We start from the raw sequence: 21,644 nt of genomic DNA, 5'->3' as shown, positions 1-21,644 counted from the left end.
CACCAGTGTGGAGTTCAGGTAGGTTTTGTGTTCCTCTGTCATAGTAGTACTTTTGCTTTTCTTTCTGTTGTTCTTTGAACTTCCTCACTTTCTCCCCCTCTTTTGTTTTCAGGAGGTTCTCCGGGATGGGTAGGTTTGACCTTAGCCGATGTCCCATAAGGAGTTGGGCTGGTGACTTACCACACTCGAGCGGCGTTGTGCGGTATACAAGCATGCTCTGGTAGAAGTCAGTTCCACTGTCTTTTGCCTTGTACTTCAGTCTTTTCACTGTGTTTGCGGGCTCTCCTGGGTCAACAGCTCTGGACAACGTGTCTGCTGTATACCTCAGCTTACCCGGTGTGTACGCAACATTCAGTTCATCATAGACTGTCTCTCCTTCGCTTTCCACAATGAGGACTCTCTTTACCAGGTTCAGTCTCTCACAGGCTTTTAAACCTAGTATGGCTTGCACATCCTTTGGCACCACGATTAATGCCAGCGTGTGCTCTCTGTCCTTGTGTGTTACTTTGACAATGCATCTTCCTTTCACTGGTATATCAGTACCTGAGTATCCTGTCACTTTCACTTTTATTCCATGTATCTTTGGTCTGGGTCTAATTTTCTTAAAATCAGTCTCTGATATCACATTAACTTGTGCTCCAGTATCCAATTTAAATGGAATATGTATGTCATTCACTTTTAGTGTCAAAATCCAGTCTCTTTCTTCTTTTTTGTTTTCAGACACAACATCTACATAGAACTCCTCTATGTCGCTTTCATCTACTGCATGGACCTTGCTTTGTTGCATTTGGTTCTTACAGCAACGGGCATAATGGTTGTTTTTGTTGCAACTATTGCATTTTTTACCATATGCTGGACACATTTTTAGTGTATGCTGTGTACCGCATCGACCACATGACTTTCGATTGCCCCTTTCATTTTTGTTCGCTGGCCACGCCTCCTTTTTCACATTGGCGCTCTTTTTGTTAAATGGTTTGTGTCCGTTCATTCTCACTGCATCCACATTGCAGCTACTGTCACTGAACAGCTCCTTTGCCTGCGACTTCACAGTCTCTGCAGCCCTACACAGTGCTATGGCTTTTCCCAGGTCTAGATCTTGCTCTCTTAGCAGTCTTTCCCTTAGACCATTATTCGGAATACCACACACCAGTCTGTCTTTTATCAGCGAGTCTGTCAGTCCCCCAAATTCACACGATTTGCTTCTGTTTCTCAGTTCAGTCACATACTGATCAATAGTCTCTCCCGTTTTCTGTACACATGTGAAAAATCTGTGCCTCTCAAACGTCACGTTACGTTTAGGTATGCAGTAGGCCTCAAACTGTTCCATTATTTTATCTAGCTTCATTTTGTCTCCATTAGCAGCGAATGTGAAGTTATTATACACCTCCAGCGCTTCATCACCCACGACATGTAAGAACAGTGACGATTTCCTTTTATTACTTTTCTAGACCGCTCCGATTGCTGATAAATACAACCCCACACGTTGTTTGAACCTTCTCCAATTTTCAGCCACATTACCTGTCAACTGAAGCGTCGCCGGTGGGTGTAAACCTTCCATTTTTTCACTTCGTTAGCTATTCTCCAATGGTAAGCAACGATGTTCTCTTTTGGCTTGCTAATTTGTGGAGAGCTGATTTAACTTCAGATTTTTTCTCTTCATCTCTTTCAATCACTTCTGACACCATGTATTGATTTCTTTGTGGGTTCAATGACGAGACATTTATGAAAGAGAATGTCTTTTAATCTAAAGTCTGTTCAACTCTTTATACAGCTTTACAGGAGACACGATGCTAGTGATGCATCTAGAACGAAACTGAAACCAAACCCAAACTGCTTGTCTCTCACATGACCTCTGCTGGTCAGGCATAAGTAATCAATACATGCAAACATGCTGGTAAGACATGATAATCAAAACAGGCAAATAACATCACTATTTGCTGATATCATTACAGCGTTGGTGGTACCTCTCCAGTACTTCGAGGTGCCTGCTGTACATGGTCCATGTCTCTGAGGCGTACAGCAGGGCGGGTATCACTGCTGCTCTGTAGACCATGAGCTTGGTGCCGGGTTTGAGGTCCTGGTCTTCAAACACTCTCTTCCTCAGGCGACCGAAGGCTGCACTGGCACACTGAAGGCAGTGTTGGACTTCGTCACCGACGTCTGCCATTGACAGTAGGTTCCCGAGGTATGGAAAGTGGTCCACATTGTCCAAGGCCTCGTCATGGATTCTGATAATCGGGGAGCAGTACTGTTGCAGGGGCAGGTTGGTAGAGGGCCTTTGTCTTATGGATGTTTAGTTTAAGGCCCATGCTCCCGTACGCTTCGGTGAAGGTGTTGACGATGGTTTGGAGTTCGAACTCCCGAGTGTGTGCAGACGCAAGCGTCGTCTGCATATTGTAATTTGTTGACAGAGGATGGGACGACCTTGGATCTGGACTGGACGCGACGGAAATTGAACAGTTTCCCATTTGTTCTGTAGATTAGCTCCACTCCAGCAGGGAGCTTACTGAGGATGAGGGTGGAGCATTGCAGCAAGGAAGATCAAGAAGAGCATTGGCGCATTGACACAGCCTTGCTTGATCCCGGTCCGTACGTGAATTGGGTCTGTGGTGGAACCGTTGGTCAGGACCACGGCTTATATGTCGTCTTGAAGCAGGCGGAGAATGGTCACAAACTTTTGAGGGCAGCCGAATTTGAGGAGGACACTCCATAATCACTCACAGTTGACAGTGTCGAATGCCTTTGTGAGGTACACGAAGGCCATGTACAGTGGTTGGTGCTGTTCCCTACATTTCTCTTGTAATTGACGCGCGGTGAAGATCATGTCCATTGTGCCCCTTAGTGGGCGGAATCTGCATTGCGACTCATGGAGGAGCTCTTCAGCTACTGGGAGGGGGCGATTTAAGAGGATTCTTGCGATGAATTTCCCTGTGGCAGACAGCAGGGAGACTCCTCTGTAATTACCGCAATCGGACTTGTCACCTTTCTTGAAGATGGTCCCAATTACGGCATCTCTGAGATCCCCTGGCATGCTCTCCTCCTTCCAGATAAGAGAAATTAGTTCATGAATTCGCAACAGTAGTGCTTCTCCACCAAGCTTTAGCGCCTCGGTGGGCATTCCATCTGTTCCTGAGGCCTTGTTGTCCTTCAGTTGTCGGATGGTCTTTTCAACCTCGTGCTGGGCTGGGGTTGTACTGAGGTGGTGGCAGGTAGCATGCTGCAGGATGGAGTTGAGGACACTCGTATCGAAGACAGAGTCTTGGTTAAGGAGCCCTTCGAAGCGCTCATTCCAGCGGGCACTGACTACCTCTCTGTCCTTGATGAGTACCTCTCTGTTCTTGGTCTGCAGTGGGGTAGGACCTTGGGTGCTTGGGCCGTAGGTGGTCTTGACTGCGCGAAAGAATCCACACATGTCGTGGTTGTCAGCTAGCTGCTGGATCTCCTGTGCTTTCTCCACCCACCATCTGTTTTTCATCTACACTGAAGGACCAACAATTGTGATCCGAGGTGAGAAATTCCTCCGTGCAACACACTTATCCCAGTACATAAGAACGTAAGAAACAGGAGCAGGAGTAGGCCATATGGCCCCTCGAGCCTGCTCCACCATTCAATAAGATCATGGCTGATCTTCTACCTCAACTTCACTTTCCCGCCTTATCCCCATATCCCACGATTCCCTTAGTGCCCGATTTTGTGGATTGTGTGGGAAATGGTCGGGTTTCCCCGAATGTGGGGTTCTGCCACACAAAAAAATGTGTCAGCCAGCTCCACGCAATTTTCCCTCAAGTGGCCAATTAATTCCCAGCATGTGGGAAGCCTTGCTAATTGTCCATTTCTAGTCAGAAAGCCCCACAGTATGATGTCATCATTCGTGGTGCTTTCAAGGTCCATAGCAAGCACTGCATCCTCTGAAGGCTTCCAAACGAACCATACAGGATGGCAGAGGAGCCTGCAGCAGCTGTGGCCAGTGCCAGACCCCGAGCTGCCTCCACATTCAACGAGGCTTCACTGCAGGCATTATTGGATGGGGTTAGGGCCCACAGGGAGGCCCTCTTCCCTAGGTCAGGGAGGAAGAGGCCTCCCACTGAGACCAATGCTGCATGGATGCAGGTGTCAGCAGATGCCAACTCGCTGGGAGTCACCAGAAGAACCTTGCCATTACATCTCTAACTCCTTCCTTTACTCCCCCACAGTACCATCCAGAGCCCCCGTCCTCACTGTGGAGGAGGAAGAGGCTGTGCAGCCAGACTCCTCAGAGGAAGCTCCAACCTCTGAGGGCGCAGCGTCAGCAGAAGTAAGCGCACCCAGCACCAGCGCAGACACTCACACCTCGGGGGGACCTTCGGGACATAGAGTAGTGTTGTCACCTGGTGTTTCACAGCTCACAAGTGAGCCTCAGCAGATTCTGGAGACAAGGACAGCAGTGGAGAGTCCTCGTTGGAGGGCGCAGGACTCTGCCAGCTCAGCTCAGCTGCGCTGCATGTCAACCCTCTGCCTCTGGGTCCATCCGCAAGAGAAGAGGTGATGGATCTCCATGCACAGATGCAGGAGTCTCGGGCAGGTTTTGTCTCCAGGGTCGCTGCGAGTGTGGAGCGAATGGAGGAGTCCATAGCGAACATGAGCAGAGTCTTTGTGGAGTCATTGGCGCATGAACGCATCACCATGGAAAGGTTGGCAACCTCCATGGAGGAGATAACTCGCCAGGGTACGGAAAACACGGTGAGTGCTCATAAGAGAATGACATCTCTTGAGGAGCGTTGGCCATCTATTGAACAGAGAAACCAGACCTTCATGGAAGTCCTTCTGAGTAGGACTGCCAATGCAGAAACGGGTCCCCATGGTCCCCTAAAGCACAGCAAGGTGCTCTCAAGCCACTTCCAAGCGCTGGCCCCTTCTGGCCTGTGCAGCTTCAGGTGAGTGAGCAGCAGCCTGGTGCTCCTGTTGCTGATCCTGCTGTTCCTGGTTCTGCTGCTGCCGCCTCTGCTGCTGGAGATCCTCTAATGGCAAGAAGGGAAGGAAAAAAAGGCGTCCCATGCTTCTCGTAGATGCCTCCGCTGAGGAAGCGCTGAGTGAGGGTGGTGAGAGGGGCTTCCCAGGAGATCACATTGGAGAAGTGTGTGAGGCTCCAACCTTCCACAGCTGTGCCTAAGCCTTGAAGAAGTAGCCCCAAGCCTGCAGCAACAAGGTCCTTCACCATACAAATGCTGTCCCTTTAAATCGCAGCTTTTCCGAATGACCTGCAGCTGACAGCAAGCAAGCCAGCAAGCTTCACGCCAGGTCTCATCAGCGGGGTTCCCCACAGGCGTGTTTGATGTGGGGAAAGCCCCAAAATCGCAACGGCCCCTGAAAATCGACTTAGACAAGGTAATAATTGCTCATTAGTGTTCCGACGGCCAGTCCCACCAGCGGCGGGCAGGACTGAAGTGGGTCGCGGAGAAACGGCGGTCCGAAAGTCGGACGGGGCGGGGAATCAGGCGTGTGGGGTCGCGACCCCCTTTTTCAGCGATTTTCGGCCCCCGGCCGCCTGAAAAGCCGCCCGACGGCTGGCAGAAAATCGGGGCCTTAGTGTCCAAAAAACACTAGCTTGAGAAAGAAACGGAGGAATAAAGGAGAAGGAAATAGGGTGAATTAGAATCAAATCAGATACAGAAAGAGAAAGAGAGAGAGAAAGGAAGATTGGATTAAGAGAGAGAGGAAAAAAAGAGAAAGAAAAGTAACAAAAAAAATAAAATTTAAGATTTGACCTTTTAAAAAACTCTATGAACAATTCATTGCCTGAAGGAATGATATGCCATAGTTTCAATTGTTCTCTTTCTGGGCTACAGATATTGATTGCCATTGTATTAATAATTATCACGTCATTAAAAGGGTACTTGCGCTATTAATTACCAGACTTACTTTCTGTGGTGAGTTTAATGGACAATTAATATGAAAATCCAGCAAGTTCTTAAAAATAATGGTGAGGCTAAGGGCGAGATGCTATTTGTGCAAAGCAAATGACGGAATGGCGTAAATTGACCAGCAGCTTCCAGAGATTCGCAACTCACGGCATATCTCTTAATCCCCTGAAGTTGCTGGCCGATTTGTGCATTAATAACAATGTGCGTCATTCACACACTGCTATTTTTTCAAGCAAGATCTAGCCCATTGTATCGAGAAAACATTGCATTGTATCTTATTCCTATAGGGTTGTCTGTACTCTGCACTATTATATCAAGATCTGGATTTTATCTAACAGTTCCATACTGTAGAATCACTGTACTCTGTCAGAACCAGGGAAATGTGCTGTTGGCGTTGTTTGAGCTCTCATCTCCCAGTGCTGCTTTTGACTTGGCTCCAAACTAACTGGATTTGGACCGGGCCTGCATTACTGAAGCTGATTTAAATCCCCACTCACCTTCTGGTCACTTTATGCACCAGTGAACAAACCGAGCTGTAATTGATACTGTGTGACGCATGTCACGATGCAGGGCAGAGGTGGGTGTTAACACATGGGAGATCAAACTCAGCTTAGACCAATGCAATCTCAGTTGAATCTGATCCCCAGTGTCAGCAGTGGCTGAAGGCAGCTTTCTGAAGTTAAAGAGCTGACAAGACTTGAATAATGGCTTTTGCCAGTCTGTGTCACACTGACTTCAGCTTTGGCTAAGCCACACTGATCTCTAATCAGATCAGAAGTTGCCTTTTGATGTTGTGTTGACCACATTATTTCCTTTTGAACTTGATAAACTTGAAATAACTGTTGACTAGAAGTTCCTAATTTTCTCTGTGCAATCTTTGGAAACGCCAGTAAACACATTTATGTAAATTCCTACAAGTGTGGTTCTCTCACGATTGTTAACCCATTTATTTCAACTCATGCGGGCATGAATTTGTTCAAATGGGTTAACCTGTAAACTTTTTTAAAAAGTGCATGAAGGAAATTAAGCCCACGAGCAAAGTTATGCAACCACTGGTACTTAGAGATTGGTACTAAGCGGGTCAGCCATTTCAGACTGAGACGAGGAGAAATTTCTTCACACAGAGGGTTGTGAATCTTTGGAATTCTCTACCCCGGAGGGCTGTGGATTCTCAGTCATTGAGTATATTCAAGGCTGAGATTGATAGATTTTGGACTCTAGGGGAATCGAGGGATATGGGGATCGAGCGGGAAAGTGGAGTTGAGGTCGAAGATCAGCCATGAACTTATTGAATGGTGGAGCAGGCTTGAGGGGCCGTATGACCTACTCCTGCTCCTATTTCTTATGTTCTTATAGAAACATAGAAGATAGGAGCAGGAATAGGCCATTCGGCCCCTCGAGCCTGCTCCGCAATTCAATGAGATCATGGCTGATCATCCAAATTCAGTACCCTGTCCCTGCCTTCTCTCCATATCCCTTGATCCCTTTAGCCTTGAGAAATATATCCAACTCCTTCTTGAATATATTTAATGAATTGGCCTCTACTGCCTTCTTTGGCAGAGAATTCCACAGGTTCACCACTCTCTGGGTGAAGAAATTCCTCCTCATCTCTGTCCTAAATGGCTTACCCCTTATCCTTAGACTGTGACCCCTGGTTCTGGACTCCCCGACCATCAGGAACATCCTTCCTGCATCTAGTCTGTCCAGTCCTGTCAGAATTTTATAAGTTTCAATGAGATCCCCTCTAATTCTTCTAAACTCCAGCGAGTACAAGCCCAATCGACCCAATCTCTCCTCATATGTCATTCCTGCCATCCCAGGTATCAGCCTGGTGAATCTTCGCTGCACTCCTTCCATGGCAAGAACATCCTTCCTCAGATAAGGTGACCAAAACTGCACACAATACTCAAGATGTGGTCTCACCAAGGCCCTGTACAACTGCAGCAAGACATCCTTGTTCCTGTACTCAAACCCTCTTGCTACGAAGGCCAACATACCATTTGCCTTCTTAACCGCCTGCTGCACCTGCACGCTTACCTTCAGCAACTGATGCACAAGGACACCCACGTCTCGTTGCACTTCCCCTTCTCCCAATCTATTGCCATTCAGATAACAATCTGCCTTCCTGTTTTTGGCACCAAAGTGGATAACCTCGCATTTATCCACGTTATATTGCATCTGCCATGCTTCTGCCCAATCACCCAACCTGTGCAAATCATACTGGAGTTTCTCGGCATCCTCCTCACAGCACACACGCCCACCCAGCTTTGTGTCGTCTGCAAACTTGGAGATATTACATCTAGTTCCCTCGTCCAGATCATTAATATATATTGTGAATAGCTGGGGTCCAAGGACCGATCCCTGTGGATATGTACTGGGATAAGTGTGATGCACGGAGGAATTTCTAGCCTCGGATCACAATTGTTGGTCCTTCAGCGTAGGTGTGATTTACTATCAATTCTGCAGGTTTTTCACAGATCCAGTGAATTTTCACAGCATTATGTTTGATTGAAATTATCAAGACCAGCTATAGGATTCTTGGTAATCCTTACAAATTAATTATTGTCTTTATTTTAGCTCACCCAATTTTCTTTCCCTTTTTTTCCCTCTTTCACCCCTTTCTCCTGATGTTTTTGGGTTCCTGCCTTGGCAGTTTCACAGGCACCAGTTGCCCTCCAGCACAAGGTGGCCTTTACCTTTAGTGTAAGTAAACTATTCACCACTGGGACCCTCACGGCCAAGCCTGATCCTGTCCACTAAAGTGCACAAACAGTAGTAGTCACTGGATAACAATTAGGATAACAAGAATTAGCAGGAGTAGGCCATACGGCCCTTCGAGCCTGCTCCGCCATTCAATAAGGTCATGGCTGATCTTCGACCTCAGCTCCACTTTCCCAACCGATCCCCATATCCCTTGATTCCCCTAGAGTCCAGAAATCTATTGATCTCTGGCTGGAATATAATAAACAACTGAGCATCCACAGCCCTCTGGGGTAGAGAATTCCAAAGATTCACAACCCTCTGCCTGTACGAGGACACCAGGGCAATCCTGGCTGATTTTCTCCTCTATAAGGTAAGGGGGCACTGAGGCAAATTGCCTTATGCTGCTTCAAGTGAAATCAACCACCTTAGCACAAACCAGGTACTTTTCTGGTCTGCATGGCTCAGTTGTTCACTCTAGGCCATTGTAGTTTTTCCATCTTTCCCCCAGCAAAAATAAGCAAATTAAGCAGAGAGCAGGGATTGAACCTGCAACCTTCTTGGTCTGTATAGTTCAGTTATATGACAAGGAGTGCTTTCACTCACTGTGGTACCACGAGAGAGCCCGTCAGAGCCCAGTGTTGAGATTATAGCTCTGCAAACACACCGGGGTAGATGTTCCCAAACCTGTCGGGAAGAAGGCGGGACTACAACTTTCGGGTTTTTGACCCGCCTACATCGACGTCCGGCCAATCCGCGCAATTTTCCCTTGATTGACCTTGTTGAGCCCGCCCAGCGGGCTCAGCAGGCCAATTAAGGGCCACCCGGCAACGGGTGACGTCACAGACTGCAATTTCATCTGTCAAGAGGTCTTGACAGATGAAATATCAGCGTTTCACAGCTGTTTGAAGCTGCCAAACACTGACAGTCTGAGTTCTAACATGAGTCCTTCTGCACAGACTCAGTTAGAAGTCTCAGCAGCACTCAAAGCTGAAGGCTGTCACTTTTCACAGATCGCAGCCGTTCAGCTTTAAGTGCTGGCTGAGTGATGGGCTCCCGACGACTACAGGAAGAAAGGCTATTAAGGTAAGTACAGGTAAGTAAAAGTTCTTTACACACTTTAGACACACCAAACACACTTACCTTTGCACTCATGCATCCATCACTCAGCTGAGCACCGACATCGCGACCCCCTCCAACTCCTTCAACCCGACGGCCCACCTGCTCTAACCTGGCGTGGTTTGGAGCCGTCGGGAATCCCACACGAAACCCCTCAAAATAGGGATTAGGCTAAAACTAATAATCCTTTCCCGCCTGGTTTCGGCGGGTCCCAGTGCGGGGCGGGTACCCGCCGCCCCTGAAAGTTGCGTGGAGCGGGGTTTTGGGCGGGATGGTGTCGGGACCCCCAAATTCGGGATTTCCCCCCCCCCCACACACCTGAAACCCCGCCTGATGGCTCGATGAAAATCTAGCCCCCCTGTTTCACTTAATTATTCTGTTCACAGAAATCACAGAAACCCCACAGTACAGATAGAGGCCATTTCGGCCCATCGAGCCTGCACCGACACATATCCCACCCGATCCCCGTAACCCCTACACCAACACATATCCCACCCTATCCCCGTAACCCCACGTATTTAATCCCCCTAACACTAAGGGTCAATTTATCATAGCCAATCAACCTAACCCGCACATCTTTGGACTGTGGGAGGAAACCGTAGCACCCGGAGGAAACCCACGCAAACACGGGGAGAATGTGCAAACTCCACACAGACAGTCACCCGAGGCCAGATTCGAACCCGAGGCCAGATTCGAACCCGGGTCCCTGGCGCTGTGAGGCAACAGTGCTAACCACTATGCCACCGTGCTGTTAATACAGACTGTTACACAATCTTATATTTGGAGCTTTAATCTGATTCCTAACATTTCCTAGGTGTTGACTACTCTGTTCACGATGCAGTCATTGTTGCAGCAGTGTTTTTTGGTAATACTCTGAGCTCTCACTGCTTTGGAATTCACCATATTATTAGATTCATAGGCACCAGCATGCAATCATGGCTGTGTGCATTCAACACCTTTCATCTCCTTTCTTAATGGGCGCCCAGTCGTACCACATTTCTCATACTGAGTCACTAAAAAACGTCCCTAATGCTGGCACATCTCTGAAACTACTCATGGTAATTTGCATTGGAGTAATCTAAATCATGGTCTTCCAAATAGCTACTTAGAATAGCTAAACATAATCAACCGGAACTTGGATTTATATTTAAAGGATCACAAGATCGATACTCATTCAACCCATTTTTAGTTCACCCATCCAGAAAGGCCTTGTATTTCCCCATCACGGTAATCTTAAATAACTAAGGTTTTCACCGACTCTAGTACCCAGAAGTCCATTCCAAGTGTTAACCATTCTGTGTGTGAATGTTCTGACAATAGTACTAAATTCGTCTTTTACCAGCTGGAACTGTGTCCACTTGTCATACCAGAACAGTTTCATTTGGAGTAAGTTTCTAAATCTGCCTTTTCTTTACTATCTTATATACTTCTTTTAAATTCACCTCTAGGTTGTTTCCCTTAAAGGCGGCAATCCCAAATTTTCTCCACACACTTCTGGTGACTCTGAAATAAAAGCCTAGGTTAACCCACAGGTATATAAACCACAGAAATCCAGAATAAAACTTGCACTAACGGGATCTTAAATTCAACAGCAAATAATGTTTGATGCTTGCCAAAATAATTAAATATTATGGTTTCTGTGCAGGAAGTGATTAGCAAAATCATCAAAACTATAACACCCTAAATATTCTTGCATTTTCACATTAACTTAAATCCATGTAGCCAAAGCACTTGGCAGAGATGCAGCAGCACTGACATATTCTTTCTTATATATCACTCTGAACATTCAAAAAAGAAAAATAAAGCTTGAATTTATATAGCGCCTTTTACGACTTCAGGACATCCCAAAGCGCAGAACATGGCACAGCAAGCTCCCGCAAACAGCAATGTGATAATGACCAGATAATCTGTTTTTCAGTAATGTTGATTGAGGGATAAATATTGGCCAGGACACCAGGGATAACTCTTCAAAATAGTGCCATGGGATCTTTTATGTCCACCTGAGAGAGCAGATGGAGCCTTGGTTTAACATCTCACCTGAAAAACGGCACCTCCGACAGTGCAGCACTCCTTCAGTACTGCACTAGAGTGTCAGCCCAGATTTTTGTGCTCAATTCTCTGGAGTGGGACTTGAACCCACAACCTTCTGACTCGAAGGCAAAATTGCTACCCACTGAGCCACATCTCGCACAGTGTCTAGTTTAAATGGCTCAGCTCAGACCGACCAACACAAACTGGGTAGGTCAGCAAACAGAATACTGCTTCAGAGTATTGCATTTTTAAAAAGATGTGACTAAATGGAATGATGGCTACAAAGCAATGGAGTGTGGTTCCATATGAATTAGAGGTAAATGGAGACCTGATGGCAGCTTTCAGGACCCATTAAAAGGTAAGTTGTTGATGCAGCCTGTGTGACGGAGCATTCTAGTGTATGTTGATGGTCGGAGTTTCACGTGCCTTGCAATGAGGGAACATCTTTAATGTCACAGTGGCTTTGCAAGCTCTGAACATGAATGATGGGACAACAGATTGAGTCCTTCAGTTAGCCTGCATCAAAATTGAATTGCCTTTCAATTCATTTGCACGTTATCGTTCGAAAGAAGAAAAAATAACTTGCATTTATGTAGTGTCGTTCGTGACCCCAGGACATCCCAAAGCGCTTTACAGATAATGAATTACTTTTGAAGTGCAGTCACTGTTGTAATGCAGCAGCCAATTTGCACACTACAAGGACCCTCCAAAGCAATGAGATAAATAACCTCTAATCTGATTGTGTCTTCTTGCTGAGGGATAAATGTTGGCCAGGACACCAGGAGAATTCTCCTGCTGTTCTACGAAAAACCCATGGGATCTTTTACTTCCACCTGAGCCAGCAATTGATCAGCGCTACAGATTGGGCCATCTACCATTGTTACTTGAAGTAAAAAAAACTTAGGCCCTCCTTGTTCCTTGGCCTGACCCAGCTGGGTCTGTTAAAGCAGACAGTTAGTATGGGGCAAGTGCCATTATTTAAATGACCCCATTCCTGGGGTTTGGGAAGGAGTCACGGCCAGATGAAAGCAGTCGGTGAAGTTCCGCCCAACCACACTTCCGGTGGCACGGCCAAACAGCGATGTTTTCTGCACCACAATGCAACAAACAAACAACTAGATACAGGAAACTTTCTGGTATCCGGCACTGATGGGACCGAGCTGGTGCCGTCCCATCAAAACTGCCATAGAAACCAGCGCTAATGTTAAAACATACGGAGCTTCTGAGCTCCGTGTGAAGCAATAAACCCTGTTGCTTAGCAACAGCTTCAAAACAGTCGGCATAGCTTGCAAGCATCTCTGTAGCTAAGCAACAGCTTCAGCTAGACCTTGCAGAGCCACGACTGCAGAAAAAAAGCAACGAAAAGAAAAAAAACTTATCTGAACCGACTCCTGAATTTTGCCGGTGGATAGAGCTTTCCGGACATTTAACCTCCAGATAAACGAAAGTTTCCTGTACGAGCAAGCTTGTGCGCACGCAGTGGTTTGATAGTTGCAGTTTGCAGCTTTATTCCCTGGAGGTAGAGGGCATTGTTGCCGTAGTAATCTGTCCTGTGAGATACTTCACCAGGTGTGCTTATAGGGGACATTATGACACCAACCAGGAGGGTCTCGGCTTGATCCTCTATGCTGAGTTAGCTGATCTCAGTCAGGGTGGCTGTAAAGTGCGAGAATTGGTGTCAACTGGAAGAGGGCTACACAGGCCAGTGATTGGCTTATAGAGATGGACTGAACATGGCCAGAAAAACTGACGGCTGGCTGTACTCGGTAGATACCAATGAGTAGCCTTCCCAGCCCCGTCTCTGGAAATGAAGAAAAGCACCTTTTACATTTTGGGAGTTGATGGATTCAGTCCCCACTCCAGGAGTTGAACACGTATTGCAGGTTGACACTTCAGGGCAGTACCAACATAGTGCTACTTTCTTAGAACTTCTGTCTCTCAAGGCGAGACGTTCAACCAAAACATTGTCTGTCGCTTCCAGTCGTTCAAGTGGACTTTAAAGATTTCGTACCACTTTTCCAAGAAGAGTAAGTAATTCTTCTGTACTGCCCAGCATTCCTTCCTCAACCTTTGTCAAGACCACGCAATATGGCTTTCCGCAGTCCATTTGCGATGTGACTTCCTGAAAGAAGGTGAAAGTCAGGAACTTTCCTTTCTGATGTCATGTTGGCTGCTATTTACTAAGGATACAAGTAATCATCAACTTTGCTGCTGATAAGTTGGAATTTGGTGATTTACCCACAGAGCCAGTAGAGGTTAGTGTAGTATCGTGAATAAAGATTGGTTTGGTAAAAAATTATGTGCAACAGAGATGGCATTGACTGAGGTGCAGACTGGGCTACAGCATAACCTTTCAGTTTTAACAAACATTTGTCTCCAATTTAAATTTAAATTTCATTTTTTTTCTCTTTCCAGGCTTTCCCCCTTCTCTTCTGAAGGTGTTGACTTACACTGGGTGCATTTCCCTGGGATCAGCCACTCTCTGGTGACTTGCCATTGCCCATTCTTCCTCTGTAACCTTATTCAGGAGGGTTGGTAAACTATTTGACTGTGGGTGGGATGTGTGAAGTGTGGGAGGTTGGGGGTTTGTGGGAGAAGTGAGGTGAGGCTATCCTAGCAACCCTCATGTTGTCTTCACCCAACTTTCACAGGGGCACTTGGCAGCAGGACTCTCTGGATAGCATTGAAAAGCAGGAATCCTGATTTCCCCCCCCCCACCTCCTCTACAGCCCCTGAACACACAAAAATTGTAGCATTGCCTACTGCAGCTGAGACCAGCTCGTTCAAAACAGACCGGGCATCATATTTGGGATTGTCCTGCTCTCTGTGGCTCAGTCCCACAGCCAGCATTCTAATCACTTACTAATTGAGCCATTATGGAACTAGTATCAGGATACATATATTGAATAAAAATAGAAAATGCCAGAAATACTCAACAGGTCAGGCAACATCTGTGGAGAGAGCAACAGAGTTAACATTTCAGGTCAATGACCTTTCGTCAGAACTGAAAACAGTTAGAGATTTAACAGGTTTTTAAGCAAGTGCAGAGGCAGAGAAAGGTGGGAGAGGAGGAAAGAACAAAAGGGAAGGTCTGTGATAGGGTGGAAGGCAGGAGAGATTGAATGACAAAAGGCATGATTGTACAAAGCAAAAGGAGATGGTAATGGGACAAGTAAAGAAACATAGTACAAGTAAAGAGTCATTGACCTGAAACATTGGCCCAGAAATCTGTATTCATAGATTTGACAGGAAGACCTGTCAAATCTATGAATACAATCCAGCCCCAAAAATCACTAAAACTTCAAATAAATTTTAAAAAATCACATTTTTAAAATAACTATAGATTACATAAAATAACTATTTTAAACAATAATTTAAATTGTTGAAAAAGTTAATTACAGTTTCTAACGGGGCTAAAAATAAACTTACCTTTCTTTAAAGTATTTAAAAATAATAAACCTGTGGAAAAAATGTTTTAATTTAACTTAATTCACCACTTACCTTGTTAAAAGTAGGCCTTGCGACTGCTTTTTACAAGCGTAGCTCCTGGAGACTTACCCTCTCGGAGAAACCTGCAAAAAAACCAGAAGTTCCAGGCGTACACGCTGCCTCTCCGGCGCACGCGTTTGACCTGTGAACCCCTTCCTTTAAGGGGACAGAAGTTCCGGTTTCTCACGCATGCGCAGTGCATGCACAAAACCGGCACTTTCGTTGGGCGTACGCACGAGTACCCAGCGCGTACTCACCCGTGGGGACCCGAAGTTCTGGCCCATTAACTCTGTTTCTTTCCCCACAGATGCTGTCTGACCTGCTGAGTATTTCCAGCATTTTCTGTTTTTATTTCAGATTTCCAGCATTCGCAGTATTTTGCTTTGGTACATATAGTGAATGTTATTTTGCAGAAGACTACACGGCAGCAGAACCAACTTGTGCTGTGTGCACACTGCCTCTGGCAGTTATCGGAAATGCATTACAGATAGGCTTTCAGAACTGGCTATTTTTTAAATTTATAAACCTTTCTTAAATTTAAAGCCTGCCTGAAAAATCTCATAACATGACAACACCTCCCCTTGTCTGGTTTTTGAGTTCATTTCTCAGGAAAGCTCGGAGCAATCTTCCCCCAAAATTCCCCAAAGCCACCATTATCCACACCTCACAACTAATGTTGTCTTCTAGCAAGGGATCTGTCTTCTACCGCATGACCTTTTCTGAAGCAGTTTTGACTAACATTAATCTCACCTTTACTTGTGTTTATGTGGCCAGTGATGCAATATAATTTTATGAATTGCGTTTTATGTGCAGGAGAAGATTAGAAGATAGTACCCTTGAAAATGTGACATTTGTTTCACATATTTCTTATCTCCTGTCAGGATTATCTTCATCTCTGACATCTGTCTCTTCTTTCAAATGTTGTAGTTGATGTTGGATTTTCAGTGAGCATCAAAGTCTACTTGATGACTCCTTCTCAGCTATTACCACAGGAGTAATTCTCACCAGTATGAATTGCAGTAAAAAGGTGTTGATTTCCTTGGGTGCCAAAATAAATTAAAATGAGGCCTACTGTATTGTTATTCAAACTCAAGTCACTCTGTCAAAATATGAGTAACAGATGGCCTAACAGCCTGTCAAAGCAAGTTTCAGAACAAAACATAATTTCTGCCAAATAAGATTATCAAGTGGCAGTATTTGGCAAGACATGCGCATATGTCTTGAAGCAGTATGTGTCCTTTCTAATCTCTCTTGAAATGTAGATTGTTTGAGGATGGAGCTGAATGAAATGTGCAATGTTTCATAACCCCAGGCAAAATTATTTGTCTGTAAGGTGCCTTTTAATGGTGGTTTGGCCAAAAATGATTTTTAAAAACTTACTTTTTTAAATCTATAAAATGTATAAAATTCTCAACTATTCTGAACATAAAATAGAAGACCATGGGTGTTTATAGTATTAAATGTAGACTTTTGCCCCATACTGAACCCATTGCCCATGTTAGAATGCTGGAACTAGTTTTTTTTTCCTCTACAGGAAAGCTGTTTGGTTTCTTTTTGTTCGCTTATGGGATGTGGGTGTCGCTGGCAAGGCCAGCATTTATTGCCCAGCCCTAGTTGTCCTTGAGAAGGTGGTGGTGAGCCGCCTTCTTGAATCGTGCAGTCCGTGTGATGAAGGTACTCCCACAGTGCTGTTAGGTAGGGAATTCTTAGATTTTGACCCAGCGACGATGAAGGATCGGCGATAATACTTCTAAGTCAGGATGGTGTGTGGCTTGGAGGTGAACTTGGAGGTGGTGGTGTTCCCATGCGCCTGCTGCCCTTGTCCTTCTAGGTAGAAGAGGTCGCGGGTTTGGGAGGTGCTGCTGAAGAAGCCTTGGCGAGTTGCTGCAGTGCATCTTGTAGATGGCACACACTGCAGCCACGGTGCGCCGGTGGTGGAGGGAGTGAATGTTTAAGGTGGTGGATGGGGTGCCAATCAAGCAGGCTGCTTTGTCCTGGATGGTGTTGAGCTTCTTGAGTGTTGTTGGAGCTGCACTCATCCAGGCAGTTGGAGAGTATTCCATCACACTCCTTACTTGTGACTTGCAGATGGTGGAAAGTCTTTGGGGAGTCAGGAGGTGAGACACTCGCCGCAGAATACCTAGCCTCTGACCTGCTCTTGTTGCCACATTATTTATGTGGCTGGTCCAGTTAAGTTTCTGGTTAATGGTGAACCCCAGGATGTTGATACAGTAGTGGGGGATTTGGCGATAGTAATGCCATTGAATGTCAAGGGGAGGTGGTTAGACTCTCGCTTGTTGGAGATAGGCATTGCCTGGCACTTCTGTGGTGCAAATGTTACCTGCCACATATCAGCCCAAGCCTGAACTTCATCCAGGTCTTGTTGCATGCGGGCATGGACTGCTTCATTATCTGAGGAGTTGTGAATGGTGCTGAACACTGTGCAGTCATCAGCGAACATCCCCATTTCTGACCTTATGTTGGAGGGAAGGTCATTGATGAAGCAGCTGAAGATGGTTGGGCCTAGGACACAGCCCTGAGGAACTCCTGCAGTGATGCCCTGGGGCTGTGATGATTGACCTTCAATCACCACAACATCTTCCTTTGTACTAGGTATGACTCCAGCCAGTGGAGAGATTTCCCCCTGATTCCCATTGACTTCAGTTTTACTAGGGCTCCTTGATGCCAGACTTGGTCAAATACTGCCTTGATGTCAAGGGCAGTCACTCTCACCTCAGCTCTGTAATTCAGCTCTTTTTTTTGGACCAATGCTGTAATGAGGTCGGGAGCCGAGTGGCGGAACCCAAACTGGGCATCAGTGAGCAGGTTATTGGTGAATAAGTGCCGCTTGATAGCGCTGTCGATGACACCTTCCATTACTTTGCTGATGATTGAGAGTAGACTGATGGGGCGGTAATTGGCCAGGTTGGATTTGTCCTGCTTTTTGTGGACAGGACATACCTGGGCAGTTTTCCACATTGTCGGACAGATGCCAGTGTTGTAGCTGTACTGGAAAAGCTTGGCTAGAGGTGCAGCTAGTTCTGGAGCACAAGTCTTCAGCACGATAGCCGGGATGTTGTCGGGGCCCATAGCCTTTGCTGTATCCAGTGTGCTCAGCCGTTTCTGTTGGATCCGTGATTCAGAGGATATGCTGTTATTAAATAATCACACGGATGCTGTATTAACAATAAACAGGTCTTTACTGGAGGAGGGTAGTCTCACGACTGGGGGTACAGAGGCATGCGCAAAGCTTATATACCGGTGTGGTCACTGCCGGTACTACAGTATACAGGAGCTGTAAAAGTAGTTCTGACTTAAAGGCACATACACTACAATTCCTCCCCTTTTAGATTAGTAGTACCCCTAATATTCAAATAACAATTAACATTGCAACATGTACATTGAACAACAAAAGTCCATTTATAGATTCAGTCTTTGGGGCGGCTTCCTGACCCTTTCGGGATAGCGCCTTTCCGGAGGTTCTTGTTCTTGGTGCAGAGGCGAGTCTGACCCCTTTTCATCGGGTAGTTCATCGGGTTCCACTGCTACTGGGTCTGAAGTAAATGCTACCGGTATGTCGGGTTCATCCCCAGGTACTCGAGACATGGGGTTGACGCGTTCCTGCGACGCTAAGATCTGATCGACGTGGCATCTCACAATGTTCTCCCCGACATCCACTGTGTACATTAATGGCCCCTGCCTTGTACATATCGTTCCAGGTTGCCATTTCTCTGTTTGATAGTCACGGGCCAAGACTGGTTGCCCTACATTGAAGCTCCTTGTCGGCTTCTCATTGATGTGCTGGAATTGTTTGTCCTCAACATTTCTTCGTACATTTGGTCTGAGCAAGTCCAGACGAGATCTCAACCTTCGGTTAAAGAACATCATGGCCGGGGTCTGGTTGGTAACTGCATGTGTCGCGTTTCGGTAGGCTAATAAGAAATTGTCCATCTTATGCTGTAGTGGAATTTCATCGTCGCACGTGGCCTTTATCGCCTTCTTAAAGGTTTGTACGAACCTCTCAGCCAATCCATTTGTGGCTGGATGATACAGGGCGGATGTGTAATGCCTTACCCCATTCCTTCTCATAAATTTTTGGAACTCGTCGGACACAAACTGTGGTCCATTATCAGAGCAAATCTGCTCTGGCAACCCGTTTCTGGCAAATATGGTCCGTAGGACTGCAATCGTTTTCTCTGTAGTGGTTGAAGACATTTTTATCACCTCAGGCCACTTTGAATGAGCATCCACTGCTATTAAGAACATTGAGTCCATGAATGGACCAGCAAAATCAATATGCACCCATTGCCATGGAGAGGAGGGCCACTCCCATGGGTGTAGAGGGGCATGTGGTGGTGCATTTTGGACCTTCTGGCATCCTAAGCAGCTCTTAGTTAGGTCTTCGATTTGTTGATCGATTCCCGGCCACCACACATAAGCCCTAGCAAGGCTTTTCATTTTCACTCCCCCCAGATGACCTTCATGTAGCTCATTTAGCACTCTCTCCCTTAACTTGGGTGGAATCACCACTCTGGATCCACACATCACTGTCCCCTGGCATACTGACAGCTGTTCTCTTCTGGATGAGAATGCTGGCAACAGTGAGTCGCCATGTGTTGGCCATCCCCTCACCGTCAATTCATATACCCGCGACAGCGTCGGATCATTGCGGGTCTCCTTCTCTATATCTGCGTTTGTTACTGGCAATCGTTCAATTATTGACAAATAAAATATCTCGATAGGGTCCACTGCTGGTGCTTCCTCCACAGTAGGCAGTGGCAGGCGTGATAGCCCAACAGCGTTCCCATGCTGTTTCGTGCCTTTATATTCTATTTCATATTGATTCGCCCCTAGAAACAGGGACCATCTATGTAACCGCTGTGCAGTCATCACTGGAACGCCCTTCTTAGGATTAAAGATGGAGACAAGTGGTTGGTGGTCAGTCAGCAAGGTGAACTTCTGTCCATGCAGATAGTGGTTGAATTTTTTTACTCCCCATACTAGGCTGAGTGCCTCCCTGTCAATCTGGGCGTAGTTGCGCTCGGCTGAGGTTAGTGACCGAGACGCAAAGGCTACTGGCCTCTCCAACCCGTCTGGGAATTTGTGCGACAGCACCGTTCCAATACCATAGGGTGATGCATCACATGCGAAACGAATTGGTAGTGCTGGGTTGAAATGGGCCAACACCTCTTTTGATGTGATCACTTCTTTACACTTCTGGAAAGCTCGTCTACGTTCGTCATCCCACTTCCATGGTACCCCTGTTTGCAGTAGGGTGTTCAGTGGATGTAATACCATAGACAAATTTGGTAACAACTTGTGGTAGTAGTTTACCAGCCCGAGGAACGACCTCAGTTGTGACACATTTTCCGGTGCTGGAGCCTTGACTACTGCCTCAATCTTGTCAGGGGACTTATGTAACCCCTCTTCATTGATGACATGGCCACAATACGAGACCTGTTTCTTGAAAAACTCGCACTTGTGGCGATTAGCTCGTAGCCCATACTCCTTTAATCTGGTGAGCACCTTCTCCAAGTTGGCGAGGTGATCACCGTCATTTTCGCCCGTGACCAAGATGTCGTCCAAATAACACTGGGTCCCTGGAATCCCTTGCAGGACTTGATCCATTGCCCTTTGCCAAATAGCCGGAGCTGATGCTACTCCAAACACCAGCCGGTTGTATTGATAGAGACCTTTATGAGTGTTGATCGTAAGGTATTGTTTCGAAGCTTCTTCTACCTCCATTTGCAAGTACGCCTGGGCTAGATCAATTTTGGTGAAGCGTTTACCTCCAGATAGCGAGGTGAAAATATCCTCAATTCGTGGAAGCGGATATTGTAACGTGTGAAGGGCTGGGTTCACTGTCACCTTAAAATCCCCACAGATGCGGACCTTCTTTGGTTCCCCAGGCGTATTACTCAACGACCTCTTCATTACAGGAGCGATGGGTGTAGCCCACTCGCTCCAGTCCACTTTGGACAGTACTCCTGAACGTTCCAACCCTTCCAGCTCTGCTTCAACAGCTGGTCTGATCGCATAAGGCACTGGTCTGGCCTTCAGAAACTTTGGGCTTGCAGTTTCCTCTATTTTAATCGTTGCTGTTATTCCTTTTAGTGTTCCTAGTCCCTCCTGGAACACTTCTTTTGCGTCAGTTAGCATTTTTGACAGTCGTCCAGGTGTGACGTCGTCATCCTTTTTGGCCTCAACCTTCAGTGCCTGTGTGGAATGCCAATCTAATTGTATCTTCTGGATCCATTCACGTCCTAGCAGTGGTGGTCCTCCATCTGGCAATACATATATATCCATTTTAGGTATTTCCTGGCCTTTATATGTCACTTTCACCCTTATTTTTCCTTTGGGGTAGACTTTTTGTCCCGTATACGTCTTCAAGACAATCTCTAGCTT

At 46.3% G+C, this 21,644-nt stretch overlaps 1 protein-coding gene across 7 annotated transcripts in view; it reads left to right on the top strand.

Annotated features, from left to right (window-relative positions):
- Window positions 1-21,644, top strand: part of astn2 (astrotactin 2) — a 1,941,856-nt gene that overhangs the window by 318,207 nt on the left and 1,602,005 nt on the right. The gene's annotated exons all lie outside the window — the stretch shown is intronic.

The sequence above is a fragment of the Somniosus microcephalus genome, chromosome 23 (genome assembly GCF_052327205.1).
Source record: "Somniosus microcephalus isolate GS21.2 chromosome 23, FLI_Smic_1.0, whole genome shotgun sequence".
Taxonomy (NCBI): Eukaryota; Metazoa; Chordata; class Chondrichthyes; order Squaliformes; family Somniosidae; genus Somniosus; species Somniosus microcephalus.
The sequence above is the reverse complement of the archived record's forward strand: the minus strand, read 5'-3'. Positions and strand labels throughout refer to the sequence as shown.